General features: G+C 44.1%; 1 protein-coding gene across 1 annotated transcript in view; it reads right to left on the bottom strand.

The window, feature by feature from the left end:
- LOC103265938 (secretion-regulating guanine nucleotide exchange factor-like) overlaps positions 1–18,373 on the bottom strand; it is an 89,633-nt gene that overhangs the window by 35,167 nt on the left and 36,093 nt on the right. The gene's annotated exons all lie outside the window — the stretch shown is intronic.

Below are 18,373 nucleotides of genomic sequence, written 5' to 3' on the forward strand. Positions count from 1 at the left end.
AATACTTATTTTAAACAATATTTAAACCTTAAACAAAGGTCCGCTTATGAGTGAGAACATATGGTACTCTGTTCATATAGACAACTGAGTATGATAGACTCTAAATCCATTCAAGTTGCTGCGAACTTCATGTTTGTCCTTCTTTATGGCTGCATAATATTCCATTGTGTATATGTACCACATTTTTTTTTTTTTTTTTTGAGTTGGAGTCTCACTCTGTCACCCAGACTGGAGTGCAGTGGCTGCTCCCGGCCACTGCAGCCTCGACCTGCTGGGCTCTGGCGATCCTTCTGCCTCAGCCTTCCGAGGGGCTGCAACTACAGGCGTGCGCTACCACACCCGGCTGATTTTTTGATTTATTGTAGAGATGAGGTCTCGCCAAGTTGCCCAGGTGGGTCTCGAACCCGCAAGCTCAGGCAATCCACTCACCTCAGCCTCCCAAAGCACAGGATTACATGCTGGGCCGCTGAACCACCGAGCCCGGCTGTACCACATTTAAAAAATCCAGTTCAGCTTCAATGGGCAGTACGGTTAGTTCCATGTTTTTCCTATTGTACATACAGAGCTGCAACAAACATGTGTATGCAGGTATCTTTTTGGTAGAATGATTTGAGTTGCCCCGGGTATATTCCCAATAGGGTGACTGCTGGGTCATATGGAAGGTCAATTTCTAGTTCTTTCAGAAATCGCCACACTATCTTCCAAAGAGGTTGCACTAGTTTGCATTCCCACCAGCAGTGTAGAAACATTCTTTTTTCTCCACATCCTTGTCAGCATCCGTTGTTGTTAGTTTTAATAATGGTGGCCATTGTCACCGGGGTTAGGTGGTATCTCAATGTGGTTTTGATTTGCATTTCTCTGATGATAAGTGAGGCTGAGCTTTTTTCATGTGTCTGTTGGCTGCCCATATATCTTCTTTTGAAGAGTCTATTCATGTCTTTTGTCCACTTTTGAATGGGGCTGTTTGTTTTTTTCCTTTTGGTGCATTTGAGTTCCTTGTAGATCCTAGATGTTAGGCCTTTGACAGATACACAGTTGGCAAAACTTTTTTCCCATTCTGTGAGCCGTCTCCCCACTCTCTTGGTGGTTTCTTTTGCTTTGCAGAAGCTTGTCAGTTTGATGAGGTCCCACTTGTCTATCTTATCTCTTATGATATGGACACTTGGGATTTTGATCAGGAATTGGTTGCCAGTTCCAATTTCCATAGGGTGTCTCCTGCATTTTCTAAGATTCTTATAGTTTGAAGTTTTACGTTTAGGTCTTTGATCCATTTAGAGTTAATTTTTGTGTATGGTGATAGGCAGGGGTCCTATTTCAATCTTCTGCATGTGATCAGCCAGTTTTCCCAGCACCATTTACTGACTAGGTTCTCCTCTCCCCAGTGGTTGTTGTTGAAGGTTTTGTCAAAGATGGGTTGGCTGAGAAATTGAGGCTTTGCTTCCGGAATCTCTATCCCGTTCCATTGATCTGTATGCCTGTTCTTGTATCAATACCAGGCTGTTTTGATTATTATAGCCTTACAGTAAAGTTTGAAGTCTGGAAGTATGATACCTCCTGCTTTGTTTCTTTTGCTAAGGATTGTTTTGGCTATTCGTGGTCATTTATGTTTCCATATGAACTTCTGTATTGTCATTTCCAGGTTGCAGAAAAGTTTTAAAGATAGTACTGAGTTCCCAAATAATCCTCTCTCAACTACCTCCATTGTTAACATCATACATTATTGTGGTTCAGCCGGCACAACTAAGGGCCTGGCACTGGTCCATTACTAATTAACTAACTGCCATACTCTAGTTAAATTTTGCTAGGTTTTCTCTAATGTCCCTTCAGGATCCCCTCCAGGATACCATACTATATTTAGTTTTCATGTCTCCCTGGTCTCCTCTGGTCTGTTACATTTTCTTCAACTTTCCTCATTTTTGATGACCATGAACGTTTTGATCTTGACTAACAGGTGTTTTTGTAGGCTAACCCTCAAATTAGGTTTTTCTGAAGTTTTACTCGTAGTTAGACTGGGATTATGGGTTTGCGGGTGGACCACAGAGGTGGAGCGTGCTTCTCATCACATTACATGAAAATACCTAATATTAACATGATTTATCACTGATGATGTGAAACTTGATCACCTGGCCAAGGCAGTGTTTGCCAGGTTTCTCCTCTGTAAAGTTATTCCTCACCACAGTCCCCTCACCCGATCCCATTACATTATTCACTCTTTGAAAGCAAGCTAGGTGCTTCCAGGAGGAAGAGTTTGGGCTAGGCCTGGAAGGATGGGCAAGATATTAAGGTATCAAAGGACATGCCAGGTAGAGGGAACTGGAATGCAGGTAAGAGCAGGTATATTCAGAGAACAATGCTGAAGGCAAGGTATTGGCAAATAAGGGAAGAGAAGGCTGGGAAGGTAGTTCAGTCCAAACCAAGCACTGTCCTATAGCAGGGGTTCCCAACCTTTTTGGCACCAGGGACTGGTTTTGAAAGACAATTTTTCCATTGTCGGGGGAGAAGGGATAATCAGGCATTAGAGTCTCACAAGGAGCACACAACCTAGACCTCTCACATGTGCAGTTTATAATAGGGCTCGAGCACCTATGAAAATCTAATGCCACAGCTGATCTGACAGAAGGCAGAGCTCTGCTCACCAGCTGCTTACCTTCTGCTATGTGGCCCAGGTCCCAACTGGTAGTGGCCTGTGGCCTGGGGATTGGGGACCCCTGCCCTACAGCCAAGCAGGGCACTTGGACTAGTCCTAGATGAGGGCCATCTCCTCTTGTCGCCTTGCTTAGGGCACTCAGGGTGCTGCTCAGGTTCTGAAAAGTGGGACTATTCCTATGAATAAAAAATGACTTCCCGTCCTCATTCTCCAAAGTGCTTATGCTCCCTGAGACATAGACTGCCAGTTACCTACTCAAGAGTCATTCTCCCCTTCTTTTCTAGTAACAGACCTCAAATTTTACTCGGGGTAGCCATGTGCTCAGCTAAAAGTCTAAATTTTCAGCCTCTGTTACAGTTAGGTGTGGTTATGCAACTAGGTTCTGGCCAATGAGTTCTATGTGGACATGACTGAGTTATGATTTCAGAAAAAGTGCCTTATAGGGCCTCTTTTTGTCCTTTATTTCTTCTACCTGCCTGAATACTATAGGCAGCCATTCTGGACCATGAGAAGTCTTGAAGATGAAGGCCCATGTTACAGATAGTGAAACAGAGATAGAAATAGCTGGGGCCCTTGATAGCCCCAGAACTATTATACCAGTCCTGGGTTGAATATCACCAGATCTCTCATGTGTGAGTGTGTTAGTCTACTTGGGCTGCCATAACAAAAGATCACAGGCTGGGTGGCTAAAACAACAGAAATTACTTTTCTCACAGTTCTAGAGACTAGAAGTCCAAGATCAAGGTGCCATCAGGGTTGGTGTCTGGTGAGTCCTCTCTTCCTGGCTTGCAGATGGTTACCTTCTTGCTGTGTCCTTGCACAGCCTTTCCTCTGCACACACAGAGGGAGAGCAGTCCCTGGTGTCTCTTCCTCTTCTTATAAGGACACCAGCCCTATCAGATTAAGGCCCCACCCTTACGATCTCATTGAATCTTTATTACCTCCTTATACACCTAATCTTGAAATATAGACACAACGGGGGTTAGGGCTATAATCTATTAGTTTTGAGGAGATACAATTCAGCTTATAAAAATGATAGAAAATATTTCTGTTGTTTAAGTCATTACCATTTCTGTTACAAGTATGTGCACACAATTCCTTAATGCAGACCTCCAAGTCCTAGGAATACCTTCTAAAGCTTCCACCCTGTTGGCCTTATGAGATGAAAGAAAAGTGTCAAGGATGCCACCCTTTAAGTGATTTTGAATGCTGATTCATTATTGTCTTTCATTCATTCAACTGACAAACATTTATTGAACACCTATTATTGCCAGATACTGGGCTATGTGCTGGGGATACTATGATAAATGAACATGGTCCTTGACCTCTAGGCACTTGTAGTCTTTACTGATTTACTTACTTTAAGCTCATCTCTTTCCAAAGGGCATTCCTATAATACAGTGCATAAAATAGAAGTAAAAATTCAAAACCATGGAATGGAGGTATATCCAAAAGCCATCTCTGGGAGTTTATATACATGTTGTGACTAAGCATCCAGGCCGGCTTTCAGCTTCCTGGCAGTCATGAAAAAGAGCAAGAGACAGTGACTTGGCTCTTGCTTTCTGAAAGGAGACTAAATCCCTAAGAAGGAATGAGTCCATGAATCACTCATGGAAGTCAAGTGGAAGCATTTTCTTTTCTGAACATACTCTACCCAGTGATTCTGGGTGCCCTGAATGTCCTGGAAAGCACTGCTTTCTGACCAAAATGATTTCTCTAAATTCCATGCACAGTCATTAGCTCTTACATACTCATCCAACACAGCCAAAGAGTTCTATGGTTTACACACATGGTTGTGGTTTCCTATTCTAGAGCAGAGAGCTTATTGAAGACTGTGAGTGATTACTTCAAGATGATACAGAGAGTGGGGACTGGGACACTCAGAAAGCTCTAAAGCCTGGATGCTAGGTGCATGATTTTAAGAAGAAATGGTAAGAAGACAGGACCCTAGGGGAGGGCCAGGGTAGATGGAAAGATGAAACACCATGATGAACTCGGTATAACTCACCCACAGAGTTTCCATCTAGGTGTCTCACAGAAGGAACAGCTTATAAAAGAGTATGGGTTTTAATCCCAGTTCTGCTACTCAGTAAGTAGGGAGGTATTAGAAGCCCAGAGACTAAGATTCCTCGTGTAAGATGAAGATAGTAACTACCTATTGAGGGAATTAACTACCAAAGCATACATAATATTTCTGCCATGGTGCAGTAACTCCTACATACCTACATATAAAGGCTTTATCTGTGCCAGGTGCTGTATTACACACTTGACATGAATTATATCATGTAATCTTCACTCAAAGATAGATGTTGTTGAAGAATTCAAAAACTATTGGTTTCTCCCCAAAGTTATGTCAAGCCATGTCCTTCGATATTTTAGAAAGGAATGTACCAGCACTTGGAAGCCTCTTTGCCGGATCCATTCCATGCAAAGCAGCTGTATTGACATCCAATCTGTAACCATCTGCAATCCCAAAAGTTTGCTGCAACTGGTCCAGACCTTTAATTCTCGGGCTCCCCAATGGAATTTTAAAGAACTCAAAGAAAACCCTTCCAAGAGGCTCTTTCCATCTCCCAATCATGGTGGGAAGAAGAGTTCGAAGCATGTTTCTGAAAACAGAGTGACTGGGCTGCAAGGAGGGGAAGTGGGGAGTTCTCACTCAATGGTGTTTAATGGGTGCGGCATTTCAGTACAGAGAAATAAAAAAGTTCTGGAGATGCATGGTAGTGATGGTACATTTATTCACATTCAGTACAACGTGAATGTACTTAATGCACTGAACAGTATGTTTAAGATGGTTAAATGGTAACCATTTATGTTATACATTTATGTTAATATATTTTACCACAACAAAAAATAATAAATACATAAACTAATCAAGGTTGTGGGGAATCTAAAAACCATATATGATGGAGAATATCTGAGAACTCAGTGTTCCACAGGCAAAAGTGTGGAAGTCTCTGGTTTACAGAATAATGACAATATCGCCCACTACTTACCAAGCACATCACAGGTCAGCACTTGCCCTGCGTATCTTGATTCTCCAGTAGAGTCCTGCAAGGTGTTCCTTGCTTACAAGGATCAGGGACCAGCCCTGGATCACACAGCTAAAAAGTGAAGATGGCATTTGAATCCAGTCAGTGTTCTTCCTTCTACAGCATGCTGTCTCTCATCCAAATACAGAATAGATGACTGGACTTCAAAATGCTGAAGATTTCTTTTAAGCCTAATATTTTATTATTCTGAAATGGGATGTGGGGTAGAAAGGTCAAATACACATCTTCCTGAAGGTTCCCTGCACTTCCAGGGCATGTAGATAAATCTGAGACCACTGAATCCTGCCCTCTAGGGGCACAACTCTGATGAGAGAAAACTGGAAGAGTTTTGAGATCAGAACCAGAAGCAAAACCAGGCTGATGTACCAGGGGACTACATCAGGGTCCATGGATCACAACTGGTTCCCACAGCTGGGGAGGCAGCCATCAGCCAACATAGAACACTGAGCAAGCTCCAAACACAGCAAGGCTACTGAACATATTTCTCCCACAGTGCATTCACCACAGCCTAAAGAGAAATTTGGAAGAGGAAGACAAAGAAGCAGAGGAAAGATTAGAATTGGGTGAGGGAGGCTCTGAAGTCTTCAGCACCTGTTCAAATCCCAGCATACTGCTCTGTTGGTAAGACTTAGAACCGTCCAGAAGCTGGCGTGCAATTTCGTGACTTCTTTGGGTATCCTCAGAACTCCCTTGGCATGCTCTCATCTCCCATGACCTCTCTCCCTCCCACCACTGAATCTTGCCCTCCAGAAAAATGGATTTGGAAAGTGATCCTCGCGTCTACCTCAGTATCACAAACATCCAGATAACAAAGGTGTGAGGCCAGAGTCAAGGCATGAGAGGCAAGGAAGTGGGCTTTCTGTAATGCTGGCTCTTGATCAGAGACCCCTAGACACTGAATCTACCTTTTCCCCACTGGACAAAGATGTATACTTGCTGACCATGAGTTTGCTTCAACACGCAATACAGCTTTGTGTAGAAGAGTTGTGTCTGTAAACATTGTCTTAAATGAGACACACCACGAATAAAAAAGAACCATGATGCAGCAAGAAGGGGCTGATTCCTTATGTACAGGACTCCGCTCTGCATGGACATGTCACCTGCAGCTGCATGCTTCACTATGGAAATGGGGCAAGTAAAGACGGGCTGAGCTACCCCATGTCTACTCTTGTGCTGCCTGGACTTCTTTCTCTTAATAAGTGCCTGGATCCTTGAATAATTAAGTTGAGAACTTGACTGAGTTTTACATACATGTGTGTTACAGGTATGTATGTGTTCATGGTCTCTTTCCACCAACCCGCAGAGTCTCGCTGCATTTCTCTCAGTTTCCTTTAAGAATATTCTCTTTAAGCTGTAAGCTGGGACCCATTTGTATGGGCTACACAGCTGTCCTGTGTCGACAGCAGGAGCCACTTTCTGAGACGGGCCCTTGGAGGAGTGAGCAGAGCCGGGGCTGACCAGCCCTGTGCAGGGACCCATCTGGAGTCATCGGGCTCTACTCCACACGGCACTTGGCTGTCGCCTGCTCACTTCAAGTGGAGGATCCGACACTTATTTTAGGCCTTTCCTTATAAATAATACATTTTGTCATCTTGATTCTTCAAGGCTTTCTTTTAAGCTATTTTTCTCTTTGGGAAACCGCTTTTACTCTACGAGACAAAGCTGCTCATAAATCAAGAGGAGTTCCAAGTGACCAAAGCCTAAGTTCCTGACTTCAGAAGAAGCAGACAGCCACCCGACCAGATCAGTCAAAGGAGCTGGCCTCACATGAGAAGAGGATCTTACTTTAGGAAAAAAAGGTTCAACATCTCTCTGATTCTTCACCTCTGACAAGAAAGTCCTAGTGACTGAGCTTTAAATACCACATCCAACCCCTGCCACCCTGAGAGTCCCCACAGGTTCGGTGTGCTTAGTAAACACTGAGGGCTCTCACCATCTGTAAAATGGGGATGAGGCTACCTGGCATGGAGTGCTGCCCAAGTGCTTGGCATAAAGTCAAGGCTCAGTATGTGAGCTCCCCTTTGACTCTTCTTGTCCCTTGCAACTCCCAAGAAGATACATTCATACCTTGAAAGAGTGTTCCTTTCTTTTCCTTTCCCAAACACGAACCACTGTAGAAGGGTTCAAGAAGTAATATGGCACACACACAAAAAAACCTAGTGGTACAGTTTGGCTAGAGTGCTGAACTTGAAATCAGACAGACGAAGATTCAAATCCTGGCTCTGCTCTTATTATGTGATCTCGGGCAAGTTCCTTAATCTCTCTGGACTTCAGGGTGTTAATCAACAAGTGGGATAAACCACTTCCTTTATAGTCTCTCTCACACTTTAAGGTGAACATGAATTGCCAGGGATAACTGCTAAAAATACAGATCCTGATTCAGCAGGTCTTAGGGCCTGAGGTTCTGCATTCTAATTAGCATCTGCCAAGGTCCCTCATTTGTGGACCACCTTTTGAGAAGAAAGAACAAGGAAGGTCAGAGGAGGCTGTAAGTTGTAAAGGGCTAAGTCACTTCAAGTCAGAACTCATTAACCATGGTGGTTTTGCCTTAAGTCACATAAAAGATCATTCTTCTGCAACTCAACTTAGACTACAAATGAATCTTTGGTTCTTTAGAGGTAAGCACAAAAAATTATTATCTATCTGGTAGAATAAGAGGAGCTGGGGGAAACCAATGATCACTCATCTCTTCCCCTACCACCCCCAAAATCAACAACTAACCCACAAAGCACAATACCCCTCCTATCAGCTGGTTGACGTAAAAAACAAACACACAAACAAGCAAAACTCCAACAGAGCTTAAAATTATGTCAGATTAAAACTTTTGGGGGTAATAATGCAAATCATACCTCTCTCAAAAAAAGCACTGTTTTAGACTTAAGTGTTTATGACTAAACCCAAGTGTTGACTTAGAGTGTGAAAGCAGGTTTTGGTAGGCGGAAGAAGAAGAAAAATAAACAAGATCATTGAGTTCCTGAGATTAGTTTGGTGGAGGAAAAAAAGAAGAAATTGAGGAGAGAATTTAACAGAGTGGAAGAAGGAAGCTACAAGGGCCATGGAAAGGGCTTTCCTTCTTGGAACAATTAATTCTATGTGTTGGGCCACCTCCCTTCTGACAGCCCCAGATAGAGCTGATTCTTGCTTTTGTTGCCAAAGCACCAATAACCACCCCTCTACCCACCCTGGAGTCAGTGCTCATCACAACGCATTGAACACTCATATTGATCCAAGCCCTTAAAGTCAGGGACCATATCTTACTTATCTCTATATTCTCCACCTGGCTCAGTGCCCTGGCACATATTAGGCACCAGTGAATGATGCTGATTGAATGCATGAGGTGGAGGATATTGAAGAAACGTTAATGATCTTTCCTTGGGGCTTATCTTTCCTGGAGGTATTCATTCACACAATCACTTACTTGCTGCCCTTGGTCAGTTTTATGATGCTCTAACAGAATACCATGAACTGGATAACATATAAACAGACATTTATTGGTTTACAGTTCTGGAGTCTGGGTGTCCAACGTCAAGGTACTGACTCTAGTGAGAGCCTTCCTGATGTGTAGTAACATGGTAGACAGTGAGAGAGAGCAAGAGAGAGACAGAGTACACACGAGAGTGAATGAGCAAGCGCATACGAGAGGGTGAACCCACTCCCTTGCCTCACTGCCCATTCATGAGGGCAGACCTAAACACCCCATAAAGGTCCCACCTCTTAGTACTGTTACAATGGCAATTGAACTAATTTACCATGCATTTTGGAGGGAACACTTAAACCATATATACTTAAACCATATATACTTGGTAAAAATATATTTCCAAAGTGTGAGTCCTTAGACCATTTTCTAGTTTTCAGGGTACTTCAGCCTGATTAATGTTTCAAACTTTCTCAATCTCAAGACTATAAACTTAATAGTATATGATAATAATAAATATATATAAACCTTTAGCATCTTCCCAAAGAACTTTCTATTTTGTGATGATCTGGCCCCAACTTTTTAAAAACATTATCCCCCTTAGTCAAACTGATATATTCCCGGTTCTCTAAACATTTTTGCTTCCTCAATGCCTTTGCCCTTATTTTATCTTAGAAAACCTACAAGGAACTCAAATGCACTGAAAAGAAAAAAACAGTCCCATCAAAAAGTGGGCAAAAGACATGAACAGACACTTCTCAAAAGAAGACATATGGGCAGTCAACAGACACAAGAAAAAGTGCTCAGCCTCACTAATCATCAAAGAAATGCAAATCAAAACCACATTGAGATTCCACCTAACCCCAGTAAGAATGGCCATTATTAATAAAACAAACAACAACAGATTCTGGTAAGACTATGGAGAAAAAGGAATGCTTCTACACTGCTGGTGGGAATGCAAACTAGTGCAACCTCTTTGGAAGGCAGTGTGGCAATTTCTGTAAGAACTAGAAACTGACCGTCCATATGACCCAGCAATTCCCCTATTGGGAATATATCCAGAGGAACTCAAATCATTCTACAAAAAAGACACCTGTACATGCATGTTTGTTGCAACTCTATTCACAATAGCAAAAACAGGGAACTAACCATACTGTGGCCACTGCACTCCAGTCTGGGCGACAAAGTGAGACTCGAACTCAAAAAAAAAGCTGGGCTGGATTAAAAAAATGTGGCACATATACACAATGGAATATTATGCAGTCATAAAGAAGGATAAACATATGGACTTCACAACAACTTGGATGGATTTAGAGTCTCTCCTACTCAGTGATCTATCACAGAAACAAAGAACAGAGCACCATATATTCTCACACATAAGTGGACCTTGAACAATTATCATAATACTGTAAGAAAGGGATTGGCAATAGTGGGAAACTGCCAGGGAAGAGGAGGTAGGATTGGCAGTTGAGGGAAATTGCCAGGGGAGGGAGGGGCACACCTCATCAACAAGGGTACCTGCATAATGAACATTTGTATACCTAACCCTGAATTGTACCCACATCTTTAAAATAAAAAATAACAAAATTAATAATAAAAAAAAGAAAACCTGCTATATCTATTTCAACATGTATGATCTCTACATTTTTTGAGGTCCAATCACACGGACCCCTTTAAGTATTCCCTCTGTAGACCTGGCCTAAAAACAAACCTTTTATCCCCAAGGACTTCTTGCCACAGGTACATCAGGGCCCCCTGGACCTGGCTCACACATCTTGGGTCAGCTCCTTAAGAGCAGCACCTGTGCGTGTCTCCTCCCCACACAGCAGCACAGGGCCCTGCACAGAGGAGGGTTTGACCAGTCATTTGTTGGCTAAGTGTCGGAAAGTGGCTGATCCTATTTTAGTCAGGTCTGAATTTCAGTGGCAGCCAGGGCAGAAAGGGCACACACTGGACAGATAGTTTCCAGTCTTACAAAAGAAGGAATACAAACTCCCATAGCAGTGAACAACTTTTTCTTGATATCAACCCCAGAGATGCAAGCCATAAGAAGTTGCCCCTAAGCTTGGCAGTGCAGTATGTGCATACTGCCTGTGACAGCCTAAGATGACTTTCACTGCCAATAACAGGTTGGGCTGAGGTGCTCAACTTGATGGTTGCAGGGTGACTGGAGGCTCCAGGCAGCTACAGAGCGCAGAGCACACCCACACAGCCACACAACTCAGTCCCAATTCTGAGCCCTTGGGTTTTGATAAGAAGCAGACTCCCCACCTATATGACACATTGGGAGGGATTTCCTCCTCTGGCCATGCCTAACCCTACATCGGGACTGTCTCGGCTTACTCTATGTTCACCTGGGTCACAGTCAAGCATGGATGCGTGCTATCACACTGGCTAGACTGTCAATTCCTGCCTGGAAGCCTGTCTCTTGTTCATCTTCCTATCTCCCTCATGCCTAGTACAAAGCCCTGCTCATAGCAGATGTCAATACATGTTCTCTGGATGGATGCTCAAATTTAGATCAAATTGACTCAAATCCCAATTAACATTTCTAGTCAGGAAGACAAAATTTAATTCAGTTTTTTCCTACAAAAAGGACAATCTTGCTGCTTCATATAACCTAATACATTTTCTTCACAACTCCGAGACAGACGCAGGTTCTGTTTTTAGACGGCAAATCTGAGACATTGTAAAGTAGTACCAGTTTTGATATTTTATTCTGATTAAATGTGAGGCATATTAGAAACATGAGTGATGACTTGGCTGCTCTGAATTATTCTATTCATCAGCTGAGAATCTTAGCATAGTAGAGTTTGAAGGACCTTAGAGGCCAATCAGCTTGCTGTACAGCTGAGAGAACTGAAATTCAGGAATGGGGGTTAGAACCCAGCCTGGATGGTTGAATGACTGGGTAGATAGCTGATTAATTTCTCTTCTTGTTCATTTATTCAACAAACATCACTGAGCCATGTGCCACGTCCTGTGCTGGGTGCTAGGAGGTGACAACCACGGCATCATTGAGTCCATAGATGAATGATTACTTCCTGACTCCTCAGCTCAGGACCTGTGATCTTCAAGCTAAACTTTCTGTTCAAAAGAGCTTCTTGGTGAAAAGGACCAACGAACATTGAACAAGAAGGTCCTGCATTTACTGGCACACTCTAGGTACACAGGTCAAGGGCATCCACTCAGGGCTGTTGAACTGGGCTTACTTGAAAGGTTTGTACTTTCTGACTCAGTATTGCTTCTTCCTGAGAATGTTTCTGAGGCTGCTTCCAGCCTCAGTAGGAAATGGGGATTTGATTGGTTAACTTCCTATAGGGCAGCTATTTGCTTTCTATTGACTAAAGGCTTGAGTCCAATACCCTCAACATGCCACGTAAGGCCACCGTTAACAACCTTGCACACCAGCCCGTATCTCCTCAACACAATTAGGTGCTTTCTATTTTCTTGACTATACTGCTTTCTTTAAGGATTCTGGGTCTTTTCAAATGTTACTCTCCTTTTCTAGAATGTTGTCTTGTCTAAACCCCTCCTGAGGCCCAGTTTTCCACGACACCTTCCCTCACTTCCCCTATGACAAGCTAGTCCTCTTCTTCGAGCTCCCACCTTCCCTGTACTCCCCCTTGCCATTATATCAACCCACTGCAATCCATCTACCTACATGTCTACCTCCCCCAAGAGAAGGAGGCCTGAAAGAGCAGAGCCCTGTTATTCACCACAAGCAGAACACTAGCCACAGATAAGGTCCTTGTTAAAGGAATGGTGAATGAATGAATTCTTTAAAAATCTCTCCCCCTTTCACTTCTCCAAGCTGTCTTTTAGAGGTGTAAGAACTGGCCTCTAGCCATCACTTCTTAGATTTAGAGAGGCAAATTCTGGGAGTCAGGTCTATTACCTCTCAAGTCCAGTCACTACCAGACGTCCTTTCCCTCTTCCTCACCACATCCCATGCCCTAACCCCCCAAGTTTTGGAACTGAAATGAAGTATTAGTTTGATCTACACTAATGGGGTACTATAGCACTTACTATTATGTCTAGCACATGGTCTGGCTGACAGTTAGTATTAAATCAATGGGCCAAGAATGGTGGCTCACACTTGTAATACCAGCTACTTTGGGAGGCTAAGATGGAAGATTGCTTGAGTCCAGAAGTTCGAGATCAACCTGGGCAACATAGTGAGACCTTGCCTCTAAAAAAAAATTTTAAAACTAGCTGATTGTGATGGTGTACGTCTGTAGTCCCAGCTATTTAGGAGGCTAAGGCAGAAGGCTTGCCTGAGCCCAGGAGGTTGAAGCTCTGGTGAGCTGTGATCGTGCCACTGAACTCCAGTATGGGCAACAGAGTGAGACTCCGACTCTACATAGATAGACAGATATTGAAAGCCAAATGATTAAACTTCTGAGGACCCCCAAAGAAAAAGCTCCTATTTTTTTCCTATGACCTACTGTGTACTCCTCTCAAACATTAAATAATAATAAATGCTATAGTTTGGATGTTTGTCACCTCAAAATCTCATACCGAAATTTGATCCCATGTTGGAGGTGAGGGTCTAATGGGAGGTGCTTGGGTCATGAAGGCGGGTCCCTCATGAATAGCTTGATACTCTTCCTTGGGTTGGAGGGGGGGATGAGTTGTCACTCTGTTAGCTCCCATGAGAGCTGGTTATTAAAAAGAGCCTGGCACCTTCCCCTCCTCTCTCTCTCGCTTCCCCACTTGCCATGTGATCTCTGCACATGCTGGATTCCCTTCCTCTTCCGCCATGAGTGGAAGCAGCCTGAGATCCTCATCAGAAGCAGATGCCAGCATCATGCTTCTTGTACAGCCTGCAGAATTGTGAGCCAAACAAACCTCTTTTCTTTATGAAACAGCCAGTCTTGGTTACTCATTTATAGCAACACTAATTGGACTAAGCCAGTAAGCTTCAGAGCATGACACTAGAGGTCAGAAGACCTGGATTCCAGGTCACTTCCACAGGTGACCTCTCATGAAACACAACATAACATGAAAGAGTCCAGAAAAAAATGCCAAAATAAGGGAAACAACCTGTATTTGCTTTAGAGCAAGTCAGGAAAGGGCAGATCTCTGTGGCTAGAGAAGCCAGTGTAGGCTTTAGCGTTCCAGAACATAGCCCTGGGGCAAATGTCAGGGGTGTGATGCAGCATGCCAGGGAAGGATGATGTTTCCTGAGCTGGCATAAGACTAAACAGGCGGTGTCTGGCAGAGCTCAGATCAGAGACTTGAAGTGGCCTCTGTGGGGTGAGGGTAAGTGTGAGGGACAGAGCCATGGACAGGACTTGAGCATGACTTCAGCCTCTAAATGTGCTCAGTAGGGATGCAGTAGAAAGAGCACTAGACCAGAAGTCAGAGGGGGAACTCGACAAAGGAGACGAACACTGATGGAACATTCCTTTACCGCAAGCTCTGTGCTGGGTGGTTTACGGCCATCACCTCTTCAGTCTGCACCATCACCCTCCCAGGAAGATAGTCACATTCCATTTTATAGAAGAACTGGGGCTCAGACAGGGGATGTTACTTCAGCATTCTGACTTTCAGGATGCTTATTTGTAAAACGGAGAATCATAAAACCCCTCTCACAGATCTAGTGTGAGAATGAGAAACCATGTAGAGTATTGCCACCATGCCAAGTGCTTTGCAAATTTTACTGTAATTATTAATATTAATAGTTACTTACAATATTAATAGCTAGTTTGCACAAGGTTACCCAGCTCATGAATGCCATAGCTGGGATATAAATGCTGGATGGTGTTTTCACTATGTCAGGCTGCCCCTTAGAAGACCAGGATGTGAAAAACAGCTCTGCCAATAATTTGCTACATGACCTCAGACCAACTATTGTACCTTGTAAAGTCATGTTCTCTTAATCTGAATGAAGTAGGGTTCTGCTCTACTGTGCGCATGGGGATGCAGGACAGATCAAAGGACTGCTGGACAAGAATCTGCATTGCATCTACAGATGGGGACTATGGCAACAATGATGGGAAACCCTGAACAGGGACAAATGTCTTCAGGTTGGCATGAGTCAAGTGTGCTAGATGGTGACATATGAAGACAGAGTCTTGCCTGGGGTGGCAAGGATTTTGCAGGCAGCAAGTGACCTACGGTTCACAGTGACTATGCCAGCCCCAACAAAAGGCTAGTCTATATCTTGCTAATGCTCCCGTGGAAAAGAAAAACAGTGTGAATCTCCCAAGACACCATCAGAAACATGCTTTAAGATTGCATCCAACACATTAGCAAAATAATTCTTCATAAAATCAGCTTGAGGAAAGGGCTGGCAAGGGGAAGAAACATAGCCAGAATTCTTTTAGGGGTCAGATTGCAAGCAACATGCCACTTTCGGCACCTGAAAGGATTTCTCTGTAACGAAGGCTGAGTTCTTTGGGGCAACTTAAGCCGGGTGAGCTGTTTGCTGAGTGGGTGTCAGTCCTCAGGCAGATGAACAGGACAGTGTGTCCCAGCCCATCCCGGGCTGTCAGAGAGCTGACACATGCCCTGCGTTTGTGTTCTGGGGAGCAAGGAATGTTCTCCCTGCACAGAGCATGAAGACCCAAGCCATGCACACACAAGCCATGTGGCACATGCCACAGGGCTGCCAGCTGACCAGGGCACCACGGGCTTCTCCCTTGCTTACGTGCTGGGGTGCTGGCTGCTAGACTTAGTTCATCTGACCTTCATACACACAAAATCCTGCGAGGTATTATGAACCTGAGTTTACAGGCTGGGAGAAGGAGGTTCATAGAGCAACTCGCCCAATCCACATAGCTAGAAGAGGTGGAGTTAGGATTTAGCCTAGGTCCTTCTGACTCCAAGGACACTTCCATCCTTGGCAGATCTGACTTACTTTTCACAACAAAAAGCAAAGCCAACAGAGAATCACAGCATTGTGACTCTCAGTCCACCATGGAGCAGTCCCTCTGTCTCACCTGATACACAGCCGTCCAGCCCCTGCAGAAACACCTGCACCATCTGCTCCAGTCACAAGAAGTTCTTTGTTCCACTGACACAGAGGATGCCAGCTTCCTCTGAGTACCCATATTAGCATAAATACCTACCCCCTCACCACATTGCATTTTTGATACATTAGAGGATTTTTTTTAAAGGATAGCATGCTCTCTTTTGTGATGGTAATCACTTCCAAATCCATGTGGCTCATGAGTTTAGATTTTCACAAGGAAAATGCTCTTAGAGCATGTATCTATTCCACATGGGCATTCACAGATGCTGCCACATGGTGCCAGGGCTGGATGAGTCACCCGCCCCCCTCCCTGCTCACCCCCCTCTCTGCCCGCTAGTCCAGCTCTCCTTAGCCATTCTGCAGGAGGACACTAAGCCTGCTCTGACACTCCTCTCGGCCTCACCTGCTCACCTGGACCCAGAGATGCTTTCAGGCAACAAACCAGAACACATGGCATTGGGGGGTGGGGAGGTAGGAGGGCATGGCTCAGGCTGCCCAGCTGAGCCCTGTTCAAAGTAGAGAACTAACAGTGATATCGTTACCGTCTGGGGAGATTGTGCAAAAGAGAGGCCACCAGACACAGACTGAGGAGTCGCAGCTGCAGAGGAAGCCCTTGACAAGCCAACCCTCTGAACTCAAGGACGTGTCCCCTTGATGAAAGTCAGCAGTGCAGCATCCTAGAGATTTCATGTTCAGAAAAAGGGCAGCATCCTGCCTGGTTTCTCTAAGATCATAAGAACAGCAAAGCCAGATGGGCTCTGAGGGAGTCACTTCCCAAAGAACGAGGGGTCCTTTCTGACTTAGCATTGTGCCTGCCACACATGTAGTGGATATATATAAATAGCAAATATTTAAATGAATAAGTAAGCAAATAAATGCACACACACCCAACACAAATATCTCACCTGCAGATTTGGAAGAGACATCTCAAACAATATGCATCGATGTCTGAATTGTGTCCCCTAAAGAAGTATATTCTCTCCCCAGGCTGTTCATACTCTTCCCTAGGGCTGAATTCTCTCCCACGGCACCAGGAAGTAGGAAAACAGAACCACAAGGGGTGAGAAGTAGACCATGAGTCCTCAGACCAACTGATAAACAAGCCTGACCCCAGAGAGGTTGAATCAGGATCAGACAGCCCAAAGGTCTGTCATTGCATCCTATCCTTGGAGGCTTGGGCTTGGAATATCGATCATCAGATGTCTAAAAGACACCTGCAGTGCAGTGTGCCCAAATTCAGATCAAGATCTTTCCACCCCAACTTAATTATCTTCCACTTTTTGTTTCTTTTTAGCTTAGTGAATGGCAGGGCCATAATCCACTCACGTTTCAGAAGCTTGGGGTGGTCTCTCATGCTTTCCCTTTCCTCACAACTACATCCCATTCACCATCAAGTCCTGCTGATTTACCTCCTAAGATCTCAAATCCTGCTGTTCTCCTTATCTCTGCTGGCACAACTCTAGCCCCGGCCAGCATCATTTCTTACTGAGACTAACGTGAAAGCATCTTCTTGACTGGCTTCACCACACCCTCTCCCGCACCTTCCATCCATGCTCAGGGCCATTGTTGGAGAGAGCTCGTGTAAAAGCCAAACTGAGCACTGTGCTCTCCCCATGTGTAACATACACACACCACCCTCTGCTCCAAGTCCTTCAATGGTCCCCGTGAACTTAGAATAAAGAGAAAAAAATTCTTAATTCTACAAGGCCCCAATCTCCCTCTCCAGTCTCTTCTCTGTACTCAAGTCATATCGACCTTGGTTCTTTGAAAGCACAAAGCTGCCTCTCACCATAGAGGCTATATTGGTGCGTATGCCTAGAAAGCTCTTCCCCCACCTAATGAACTCCTAACGATCCTTCCTTCAAATCACAGCTCAGAAACCACTTCCTCAGCAAAGTTATCCAAGATAATCTGAAGTAAGTCAGGACCCCTATGATACATTCTCATGCTACCTTGTTCCTTTCTTTCATAGCATTTATCCTAACTTACAATTTTACATGACAGGTGCAATTATTTTAATCGTGTTAGAATCCTCCCATAAAATTGTAAGCTCCTTGAAGGCAGTGACCATGTCTGTTCTATCATCATATTATTTCCAGCTTTCAGCACAAGGCCTGACACATAGTAGGTCATCAATAAAAATCTGCTGAATGAATAAAGAAATGCAGCTCTTCTCTGAGTGTATTCCAACCAATCATACCAGGTCCCTTTCTTTTTTTTTGTTTTTGAGTTGGAGTCTCACTCTGTTGCCCAGGCTGGAGTGCAGTGGCCGCTCC

The sequence above is a fragment of the Carlito syrichta genome, unplaced genomic scaffold, assembly GCF_000164805.1.
Source record: "Carlito syrichta isolate Samal-C Ts95f unplaced genomic scaffold, Tarsius_syrichta-2.0.1 Scaffold306948, whole genome shotgun sequence".
Lineage (NCBI taxonomy): Eukaryota > Metazoa > Chordata > Mammalia > Primates > Tarsiidae > Carlito > Carlito syrichta.